Genomic DNA, 10887 nt, shown 5'->3' on the forward strand with positions numbered 1-10887 from the left:
GGAGATATAACACAACTTGCCAGACTTTCTTTGGAACATATACTGCATCTTGAACTACAAGCTCCCACTCTGAAACTTGTATTATTAGCTGAGTTACCAACACTCTGTTGCAAGGTACTACCCTCCCTGCCAAGCTACCACCATCTTTATGAGATCAGCTGTGCCTACTTGCAAGACTTCATCAGCATAGAGCTTGTGTACTGCTAGCATCCCTTCCTAGAAGGAACAGGCAGGGAGGGTCATTGGACCTTTTTCTGAGTCTGCAGATACTCCTCCCAGCCATTTGTATGCAATTCTGTAGACTAGGGGAAGGGAGATCCATCTATAAGGATGTGGGTAAGCCATCATCCACGCTGAGTGAAGACTTCCCAGTGTGGCTGCTTTGGGGCCACCCACACTTCACCCTTGCTTTATGAATAAGTCCAATAAACCCATTTGTGCCCCAGGGTCAACTGTGGTGGAATTATACTTTGGTTTGTCCTTGGAACTTTAGAAACTATAATGCATGCCTTGTAGACATCCCACTGTGAGCTGTTTACTGTAATTGTTTCATAATGTTGCCTAGCACACCCCACAACTTCTGCCTTTACAGAAATACCAAATATCCTGTCAACATAGCCCTTGCCACATCCCATGACGTGAGCTTGCACAGAAAGCTATCTTATAACATTGCATGGGGGTATAGGGCAAGGGTCAGAATATGTGCATGAAAATGTCCCCTCCTTGGGTAGCCTATCTTCAGATCTGCAGTTAATCTAGAATTTTCTTCAATTATTATTCTTTGAAAAATGATTTATTTATGTGTATGAGTGCTTGCTCATGTGTACATATGTGAACCATGAATATGCCTGATGTCTATGGAGGCCAGAAGAAAACATTAGATATACTAGAAATGGATTTACAGATAGTTACGAGTCACTGTGTGGGAGCTGGGAACTGAACCCAGGTCCCTCACAAGAGCAACAAGTGCTCTTAACTGCTGAGCCATCTCTTTAGCCCTTTCTATTATTATTTTCAATTTCACCTCTCACTCTTTTCTTATTGGTCCATACACTAGGTGTCTGGGTCACTGATTTGTCACCATTCCCCAGAACGCTGTCACAAGTACAGCTTCCCACAAAGGAAAAGAGCTGGCTGGCACTGGATCTTCCCTGTACAGGCTTCTGTCCCTTGAGTTTCCAGGTGGAATGACCTCAGGTGCCTGAGATCATTGTAAGAGGCTGCCAAATATGTCTGTGAAAGGTAGAGTAGGATGTGAGTCAAGCCAGATCCTCTGAGATGACATAGCAAGAACTCTTCTTACTAGGCGATAATCTGGATTAAATAGTGACACTATAACCCAAACAACTCTTTTAGCTGTGAAGTCAAAAATTGGTGAGAAAAGTTCCCTTGAGCTCAGATTGTTGTCCCAAGACAAGACAAGGAAGTCTCTCTCTCTCTCTCTCTCTCTCTCTCTCTCTCTCTCTCTCTCTCTCTCTCTCTCTCTCGTCATGGGCCATTGTCACACTCTATGGGAAAGGAACCATATGCATGCAGGCCTTGGAACTCTGTACAGCAGGACACATAAGGCTCTTGGCTCTAAAACCCTTCTTTATCAACAAGTGAAGAACCTTCACAGACTGAAGGAAGAGTCCTTTGTTCTTTCTAAGTACCTGTGTCATTTGGCACCTGGCCAACCCCATGACTGTGTCTATTATTGACGAGGAAGACCAGAACATTGCCCTGGGTTTATTTTTAGATGGGTTCATTCGCCATGGGGCTCCAAAGCTCACTGCTGAAGTTGATTCTCCTGTTCCTCTTCGTGCAAGCGAAGTGCTGTTCTGTCCAGGGCCTGCAAAAGCAATGTTTTTCTTGACAGCCCCATCAGCTGTAAACTCTGCAGTGGGTAACCATCCCGAGACTGCAGTCCTAGCCATGTCCCAGGCCCCATGCTTTAGCGAACCCCTCCTATCACAAACATACTGCTAGATATTATAACAAAGTATCTGAGAAAAGCAACTTAAAGGAGGGAAAGGTCCTGCACTCACAGTCTCCTGGGCTTTAGACCATGATCAGCTGGCTCCATGGCTTTGACTCTCTGGTAAAGCAGGTCATCATGGCAGCTGAAGCATGTCCCAGAGGAGGCTGCTCTCCTCATGGTAGACAGGAGGTGGAGAGCTTCTGAGGAATGGCCTGACGACAAACTATCCTCTTCAAAGACACCCAGGTGACTCCCTCAGTGAATCCCCACCTCCTAATTGCCCATTAATGTATGTATTCTTTAATGACTGATGAGCTTAGTGTCCTATGACCCAATAATTTTAATAGCACAGCTTGCTGTAGATGAAGTTGTCATCATGTGAGCTTTTTTTGGTGGGGGACTCCTCATAGCTTCCCCTGCCCATGCATAACAAATATGTCAGGGGCCACATAGGACCCAGCACTCAGGGCTGTCACAGCGTGGCTGAGTGTCCACACATCCAATACTCCTGGGATGAACAAGGAAATGCTTGCTCCATGACCATCAACAGAAACTCCTGATGGATGCTGGGAGGGTTTCTGAGTGGTGGCGGTGCTCTGCTACACGGTGGGATGTAGGGAGGAGCTGAAAACCTGAAGTGGGAAGGTTGTCAAGGAAGCTGCCAAAGTCTTACCTTCCAAAAGGCAGGTATGCAATCTGTCCTTGCATGCTGGAGTCTTTGTTTCTTTGGGATGTTCGCTGCTATTTATCTTCTTTCTGTCTTCCAATCTATGCAGGAAGGTACATGCAGTAGTTGCAATATTAAGCAATTGTTTTTTGCTTTTAAATTGTACATTAGTTTCATTTAACCCAGGAGCTTCCTTTTGGAGTCTTGCCCTGGATCCTGTAGAGATGGGAACAGGCCTGGCCAGGACTCTATAAAGATAGGGTGGTTGATGAGGAGAATCCTCGGGCCACACCACTTCCCATCTCTCCTTACCACAAACCCTAGTGATTGGAACTCATCAGGTACCACTTCTTCCTTGGCCATGATCTTAAATGACCTGATTATTGCCTAAGGAAAGCTTTCTTAAGTAGTAAGGGGAAATCGTGGAGATAACTAAGCCATCTTCTTGTTTCTCTTGGTATCTGTAAGTCTCAGGCTTTCCTTAGAGAAAAACAAAACAAATCCAAGCTGGGTGCAATGATACCTACCTTTAATCACAGCACAGAGGCAGAGACAGGTGGATCTTTGAGTTTGAGGCCAGTCTGATCTACAGACTGAGTTTCAGAACAGTCAGGACTAACAAAGACAAGCCCTGTCTCAAAAAACCCCAAATCATACCAAACTGAAACAAACAGCAAACAAATGCAAGCACACTCTCCCGACAAAAGCTCACACCACTGAGCTGGCCCTAGTGAGGAGAACTAGCCACCAAATCCACGGAATTGTGAAGAGAATAGGTGGTCATGCCTTTAAGCCACCAGACTTCAGGGTGATGTATTCTGCAGTCACAGCGAACTGATTCATTTGTCTTATCTGCAGGTTGGTGAAAATGATAGTTTCTCATTCAAGAAGTCATGTCCTGCTTTAAATGAAACCAGAACTTGCTTCAGGGGGACCATATAAATGTTAGCAAAGATGCTTCATTCTAGTTCAGGTGGAGATGGACAGGAAGGAGGATGTCTCTGCATCCAGAACACGGTAGTCTTTGTGCTCAACGACGTGTGCATGTGTGTGTGTGTGTGTGTGTGTGTGTGTGTGTGTGTGTGTGTGTGTGTGTGTGTGTGCTAACCTCCATTGCTCTGGGATAGATATTTAGCAGGCAATTAATGCTTAACATGATCACAACCTTTTAAGAGCTGTTTTGTGAAGTGGTGCCATGTGTTTGTTTCTTCAATACCCTCTTTACTCTGAAGAGATGTGGTTCCCTTTTTTGAGGAAAACTGCTTTCCAAAGCCTTCCAAACAGTCACGTCATGCCTGCTTCTTTGCTGTGGCATGGACTCACATGGACAGTGGGAAGTCAGAACAGTACAGAACCCAAGGAGCACGAGTAAGAGAAGAGAGAAAAGGTGTGTAGAGCAAAACTCAGAACAGGGAAATCCCCAAAGTCCAACAGAGGTGAGCAGTGGGCATAGGAGACTCAGTTTCCCCCTCTTGCTGCATCCTAAGCTAGAGTCCCAGCTGCGATGTAGCTGCTGGGGTTTGAGTTACACTTGGGTGCATGTGAGCTGTGCAGCTGCCATCTTTCTGCTCTCAGCTTCACTGCCTGACTAACCATTGTTTAGAAATTCTTAATAATATTTGTAAAGGGGCTCCATGCTTTCATTTTTCACCAGGTCCTGCTTCAGATCAATGTGTAGTCATGGATACAGGCAACTTGGAGGAGGCATCTGTGTTGGCCTTGGGTGATGAAGCTAGGGAGTGAGAAAAGACTAGTTGAACTCCATTGGGGTTCCCATGTTCCTTAAAGGGTCCTGGAAATTTACTGCCTCAGTTGGGTCTCTTTTGAGGAGACTCTTGCTCCCCAGGACCCAGATACACTCAACTCAGTATCCTCCTCTCTTTTCATCTTCCCTCTTCCCTCTGGTTCCAGTTCCTCTCTTCTCCACACAGGCTTTGCCCAAGCTAAAAGCTGTCCTGCCGCTCACTTTGTCCTCGCCTGACAGGTGTTCAGAAGTCTTCGCCATGCCCCCCCCCCACCTCCAGGAAGTACCCAGCATTCCCTGCTGTCCCCAGATCTTGTTGTCCCCTTATCAATCCCTGAGGCCAGCAGGCAAAGCCAAATTTGCTTCTCTCTAAAGACTACCGCTGTCCTGATATCATATCTTGTTCTTGATACAGCAGCAATTATTTTAATGATAGTTGCCATTTATTAAGTCCTCACACCAGGCAGGTCAGGACCAGGGTGTGGTGTGAATTTGGATACCAAATAAACAAAACAAAACAAAAACAAAACCAAGACCCACTTGGTAATCAAGATGATAGTTTATTGCAAAGGGGTAATGCAAAATTTTAAAAATATCAAAATCATTGCTACAAATTCATGGTGAGCAAAATATTTAAATAATTTTATATTTTGTTATTTTGTTATTTTGTTATTTATTTATTTATTTATTTATTTTGGTTTTTTGAGACAGGGTTTCTCTGTGTAGCTTTGGAGCCTATCCTGGCACTCGTTTTGTAGACCAGGCTGGCCTCAAACTCACAAAGATCCGCCTGCCTCTGCCTCCCGAGTGCTCGGATTAAAGGCATGTGCCACAAAGTTTTAAAATAAAGGTGAACTATTAATAGTGCCATTCTGAGCCATACAAGAACTTGAGGCCAAAGGGAAAATCAATTCATTTTACTAATATTCATTCATTTTCTTTTCCATCTATCCATGATATATTCCATTTTCTAACCATAATCCATCCATCCATCTATCTATCCAACCATCCATCAGTAATCTATATAATTCACTAAAGGCTTCTATATGCTAATCATCCTGTCTACGACCAAGTGTACTAACTGGAGACCTAAACAAATGTTCCTTTTCTCATTGAAACAAATGATTCGTGTAAATAAATATGTGCTCACATAAAGAACGGCGTCTAATCTGAGGCTTATAAAATAGAGAGTGTTAGCAAAACTGAAAAAAGAAAACCAAGGAAAAAGGGAAATAGAAGGGAGAGAAGTCAAGTGTGCAAAAGGTCTTGGAGACTCAAGAAATTCTAGCATATGGCAAGAACTGGTCAGTATTATTCGAGAGTAACTAGAGAAACCTCAGGGTCTACCTTGAGTTTTACCTAGGGGCAGCAGAAGAATTAGCCCCCAGAAAAACAAAAGAAACAGTGGGTGACCCAAACTCCATCTACTTTATAATTTATTCTCAAGGTCCTTCCTATTTAAGGAGTCAGTGGTACATTCACATACTAGATCTATGTGTGTCGTGAGTCGCCTGGCTGTCTTGGGTGGCCACCTCAAGGGCTGGTCCTTGGACATGCCCTGGCCAAGGAAGTCCCCTCTGAGTCTTTCTCCAAGGCAGAGCTGGACCAGCTTCAGGTATTAGCAGTGCTCCTGTCAACTTTTCTGCCAATCTTTTCTTTCCTGTCCCTTTTGCTGACCCAAAATTTGCAACATATTTCCTGGATTTGGGTCTCCGGAAGCCCAAAGAGGAACAGAGCAGAGACCCTGATTCACCCAGCCCTCCCTTGCTCTGGCATTAGTCTTCTTGACCCGTTGGCACCAGTGCCCTTCCAATTTAAAAGAAATAAACTGCTTCTGTTAAAAAGACATAGCTATGATTTTCTAAAGGACATAGAGTAAAAACCTTACCCAAGGGTTTAGAGGCTGAATGTTATGAGCTGTACTTCCCCCTTGGCAGCCAGGCAGGATTGAGAGGAAGAGGTCCCTGCTATGGAATAACCTTATCATTGGAGAGCCTGGGTGCACAGAGAGGAACAGCCTGGGCCTGGTTTAACTTCCTCTGGGGTTGGGATTTACAAGATGTCATATCAGGCAAGAGACAGATGTCAAGTGAGCACCATCCTCAATTCTATGACACCCTTGAACCCACCAATTAGTTGGTCCTTTGTAAAGAATGTATCTGAACCGGGCAGTGGTGGCACATAACTTTAGTCCCAGCACTTGGAAGGCAGAGGCAGGTGGATCTTTGTGAGTTTGAGGCCAGCCTGGCCTACAGAGTGAGTTTCAGGACAGCCAGGGCTACACAGAAAAACCTTGTCTCAAGGGAAACAAAAAGAAAAAGAAAAAGAATGCATCTGTAGTTGGTTGTCTCTTTATTCTCATTGCTGTCATCTTACCTGTCTTTCTTTCACTTAGACTACTGTATGGTCTCCCACTTAGTCTCCCCACTCTTGTTCCTACTCCTCTAGAATCCATTCTCCATCCTGAAGCAATGATCTTTCTGAGCCTTTAGTCAGGCCCACTCCACACCCTTGACTGACAACACTCCAACTTCCCAGCTTCATTGACTTTCATGTCACTCGAGGAGCACCCTGAGATCACGTCAACAACAGGACCTTTACTGGATTCTCTGCCTGGGTTGCTTTTTTCCCTTGGCTTCATTTTGGCCAGGCTCCCTTCACTTTTCAGGCTTCAGGAAAACTGTGACATTCTTACCGAGGCTCTGTGTCCTTTCCTATGAAATTGCATGCCTTGCCTAGTTAGGGTCCCTTGAGGTCCCAGCTGCCATCTGTGATTATCTTAATCATCTGCATACTTGAGAGCTGACCCCTTCCCTTTCCAGGAAGAGGGAAGTTCTGTCAGGGTGGGAACCGTACCTGTGTAGGCACAACCCTGGAGACAATGGAGCAGGGCCAAGTAAATATGGAATGAGGTATCCTGGGAACCCAGGTGGGTCGGGTTTCTGAGAAGGACATCATTTGAAAGACACCTTGAAAAGCATGCAGAGAGTGTGAAGCTGGGAACTGTGGAGAAGACAGGAACTCCAGGAAGCAAATACACAGAAGGAAGAGACCAGGGTTCAGGTTTGGACTTCCACAAAGAACAGAGTGATGACCTAACATGTTGTGTTTTATTTCATGGCCACAGTGTGGATCACTTGTCTCCTCTTCATAAGACCTTTGCCTCTTTTGGCTTCAGGCTCTAGTTCTCTCTGCTACAATCTGAATTGCTGGAGTCCAGTGACCTGGTTATGTCCAACATGGCTTTCCCATAGCACCCCTCTGCTTTCTCCACCATTCAGATAATATGTCCGTAGATCAATGTCTAATGTTGCACTCAAAGGCTCCCAGACCCTTGAACATCACAGGACTGGAAGATAGAGTGTCTGAGAAAAGCTACAGAACAGAGCAGAATTCAGTACTCTGGGAACCATTGGGGAAAGTGGGGATTCATTAATCTCATGAAGATAACTTCCAAACAGTTGACCCTGTGCAGACCCTTCCTACCCCAGGAGCTAGGCAGCATGGCTCATCCTGTTAACTCTGGTATGAAGACTGCTTCAGTCCCATCCAGGTGGCAAGAAGTTTCCTGGTCTCTAGACTGTGAGATAAGGGCTCCAAGGTGAGATAGTGAGGCACATGAAAGCTGAGGGCAGTGCTCTGCCCTCCTTCCTGATCCCAGTCATCCTGGATATCTCTGCCCTCCTTTTTTTTTTGTTGTTGTTGTGTGTGTGTGTGTGGGGGGGGGGGTGAGATGAACCCAAAGATGGGCCAGAGAAAACCAAAGAGGTCTCTGTCCTAGGTTCCACAACATGTTTTAGTAAGTGATCCCAAACAATAGGGCAACCTAAAAACAACCGTAAAGATGTCTGAGCTAGTAGCTACGTTGCCCATTTTTAAGTGTGAAATTTCAAATACTGTTTTTTCAAAATCATTATTTTTTTGCTTAGTTGCTCATCCACTCCACCCTCTGCTCCAGCCTCCCCTCAGTCTCCCACCTCTCCTTCCTCCAATGCCAACTTTATCAGGTTTGCCTCTGTATGGCAGAGCCCAAATCCAAAACTCCCCTCCACAAGGCTGTCTTCTGCCTCTTGTTGTGTCTGCACTCTTGGCAGACCCCTGCTGACGTGTCCCTTAACAGTCTTCATCCCACTGATGGTAATGGAGTGTAACTTGATAGGAGGGTGGCCTTGAACCACCTTATGGACTGGACAGAAAACAACACTTCAGTTATCTGGAATCTTCTAGAATTCTCTGGTAGATACAACAGCAGTTACTACTGTCTTTTTTTTTTTTTTTTTTTTTTTTTTTTTTTTTTTTTTTTTTTATAGCTGGGAGGAAGCAGGCAGAGCCAGGCTAAACCATTCCCCGGGGGACTCAGACATGCTACACTGTTCCTCCAAAATGGCTGGAGGTGACTTAGTCTCAGATTAGAAATGGGTCTAAACCAAAAAGCTAGCAAAACAAACAACAAAAAGAAACAAAACACTAAGCTAAAACAGCAGCAACACCAGAATTGACTTGCAGCTGTCAGAATCTGCCCTTTTGCTCTGTGTCATCTTTCACAGCATCCTTTTTGTAGGGGACAATCAATAAGCCTTGTAAGTGTGATGGAGTTAAGGATATGCTACTTGAAAATATCCTGCCCTGGCCTATAGACTATGTTGAATTAGAGGCTCTCAGAGAAATCATGGGTGCAAGTTACTCTGACCTTCATTTCTGTTCTTGAAAGCAGCTACATTCCCATGTGAAAAATGTTCTCCTCTGTGTAAACTTTGTTATCTTAATCTTTCCTATTTTCAGAGTCACCATTGGATTCCAAATTACCTACCTACCCCAAGCCCTTTACTTTATCATTTCATGACTTCTATTCTTTGCCTAGTTCATACTGTAAGTTACTGATTGTAATGGTCTCTTCAGGTCTTCATTTCCTTATGATGGATGCCCTGTCCCACCCAACACATACATTAAATAAACACCCTCACTTTTCTCCATCAATCTATTCTCACCAGTCTCATTCTCAACCCAGCTGGAATCCTAAGAAGGAGGTAGAGTTTTGCTTTTCCCTACATTTGTTAGATATTTCCTACATAGTGTTTAATGCTCCCTCAAACTCTAGTAGGCTTGGTGAGGAACATATGGTCATGAGGGCCAAGAAACCTTGTCAGTGGGCTGGTTATGAAGTAGTTGGAAATTGAAGATGGCATGTCAATTCTGAGGTCCAAAAGTTAACTCCCTGGATTAACATCAAAGGTTCATTTGCCTATAAAGGTCATAAACCATTTCAAATTAGTTCCCACACTTATGAAAAGGTAATTTATTCACTCTTGCTCTTCTCTCTCTGTCAACTGTGATGCTTAGAGATAATGCAATCACTAAATGTAGTGTTCTGCATTGCAAATATTTTTATTAGGTTATTATTAGGAGTCAGGGGGGCCAGTTGGGAAGGACTTAGATTCTCAACTTGGGCATGCAGATACCTGATGGGTAATTAAAAGAATAAATCTTAGAATCTCTGCCCTCATTTTGAATGTTTCCACTGTCCTAGAACCTTGGGCTAGACTTCTGCTTGACTCTGCATGTTGGTGTGTTAATCATTTAAGGAGTGTCTGTCTAAACACCAGTGATATAAGGTTATTTCCAAACTGACCTAGCTTTGCTCAACCTGCCTCAAGACTGAAGACACCAAGATAAGTGTGACTACAGACCTTGAAAGGACAATTCTCAACTTTATATGGAAAACCAAAAGACCCAGGATAGCCAAAACAACCCTGTACAATAAAGGACCTTCTGGAGGCATCACCATCCCTGACTTGAAGCTATACTATAGAGCCATAGTAATGAAAACAGCTTGGTATTGGCACAAAAACAGACAGGTAGACCAATGGAATCTAATTGAAGACCCTGATATTAACCCACACACCTATGAACACCTGATCTTTGACAAAGAAGCTAAAACTATACAATGGAAAAAAGAAAGCATCTTTAACAAATGGTGCGGCATAACTGGACACTGGCATGTAGAAGACTACAGATAGATCCACATCTGTCACCATTCACAAAACTTAAGTCCAAATGGATCAAAGACCTCAACATAAATCCAGCCACAATGAACCTCTTAGAAGAGAAAGTGGGAAGTATGCTTGAATGAATTGATACAGGAGACTGCTTCCTGAACATAACTCCAATAGCATAGATACCGAGATGACAATTAATAAATAGGACCTCCTGAAACTGAGAAGCTTCTGTAAGGCAAAGGACACAGTCAACAAGACAAAATGGCAGCCCACAGAATGGGAAAAGATACTCACCAACCCCACATCTGACAGAGGGCTGATCTCCAAAATATACAAAGAACTCAAGAAGCTAGTCTCCAAAACACCAAATAATTCAATTAAAAAGTGGGGTACAGCTGGGTGTTGGTGGCGCACGCCTTTAATCCCAGCACTCAGGAGGCAGAGGCAGGCTGATCTCTGTGAGTTCGAGGCCAGCCTGGTCTACAAGAGCTAGTTCCAGGACAGCCTCCAAAGCCACAGA

Source organism: Cricetulus griseus, chromosome 7 (genome assembly GCF_003668045.3).
Source record: "Cricetulus griseus strain 17A/GY chromosome 7, alternate assembly CriGri-PICRH-1.0, whole genome shotgun sequence".
NCBI classification, from domain to species: domain Eukaryota; kingdom Metazoa; phylum Chordata; class Mammalia; order Rodentia; family Cricetidae; genus Cricetulus; species Cricetulus griseus.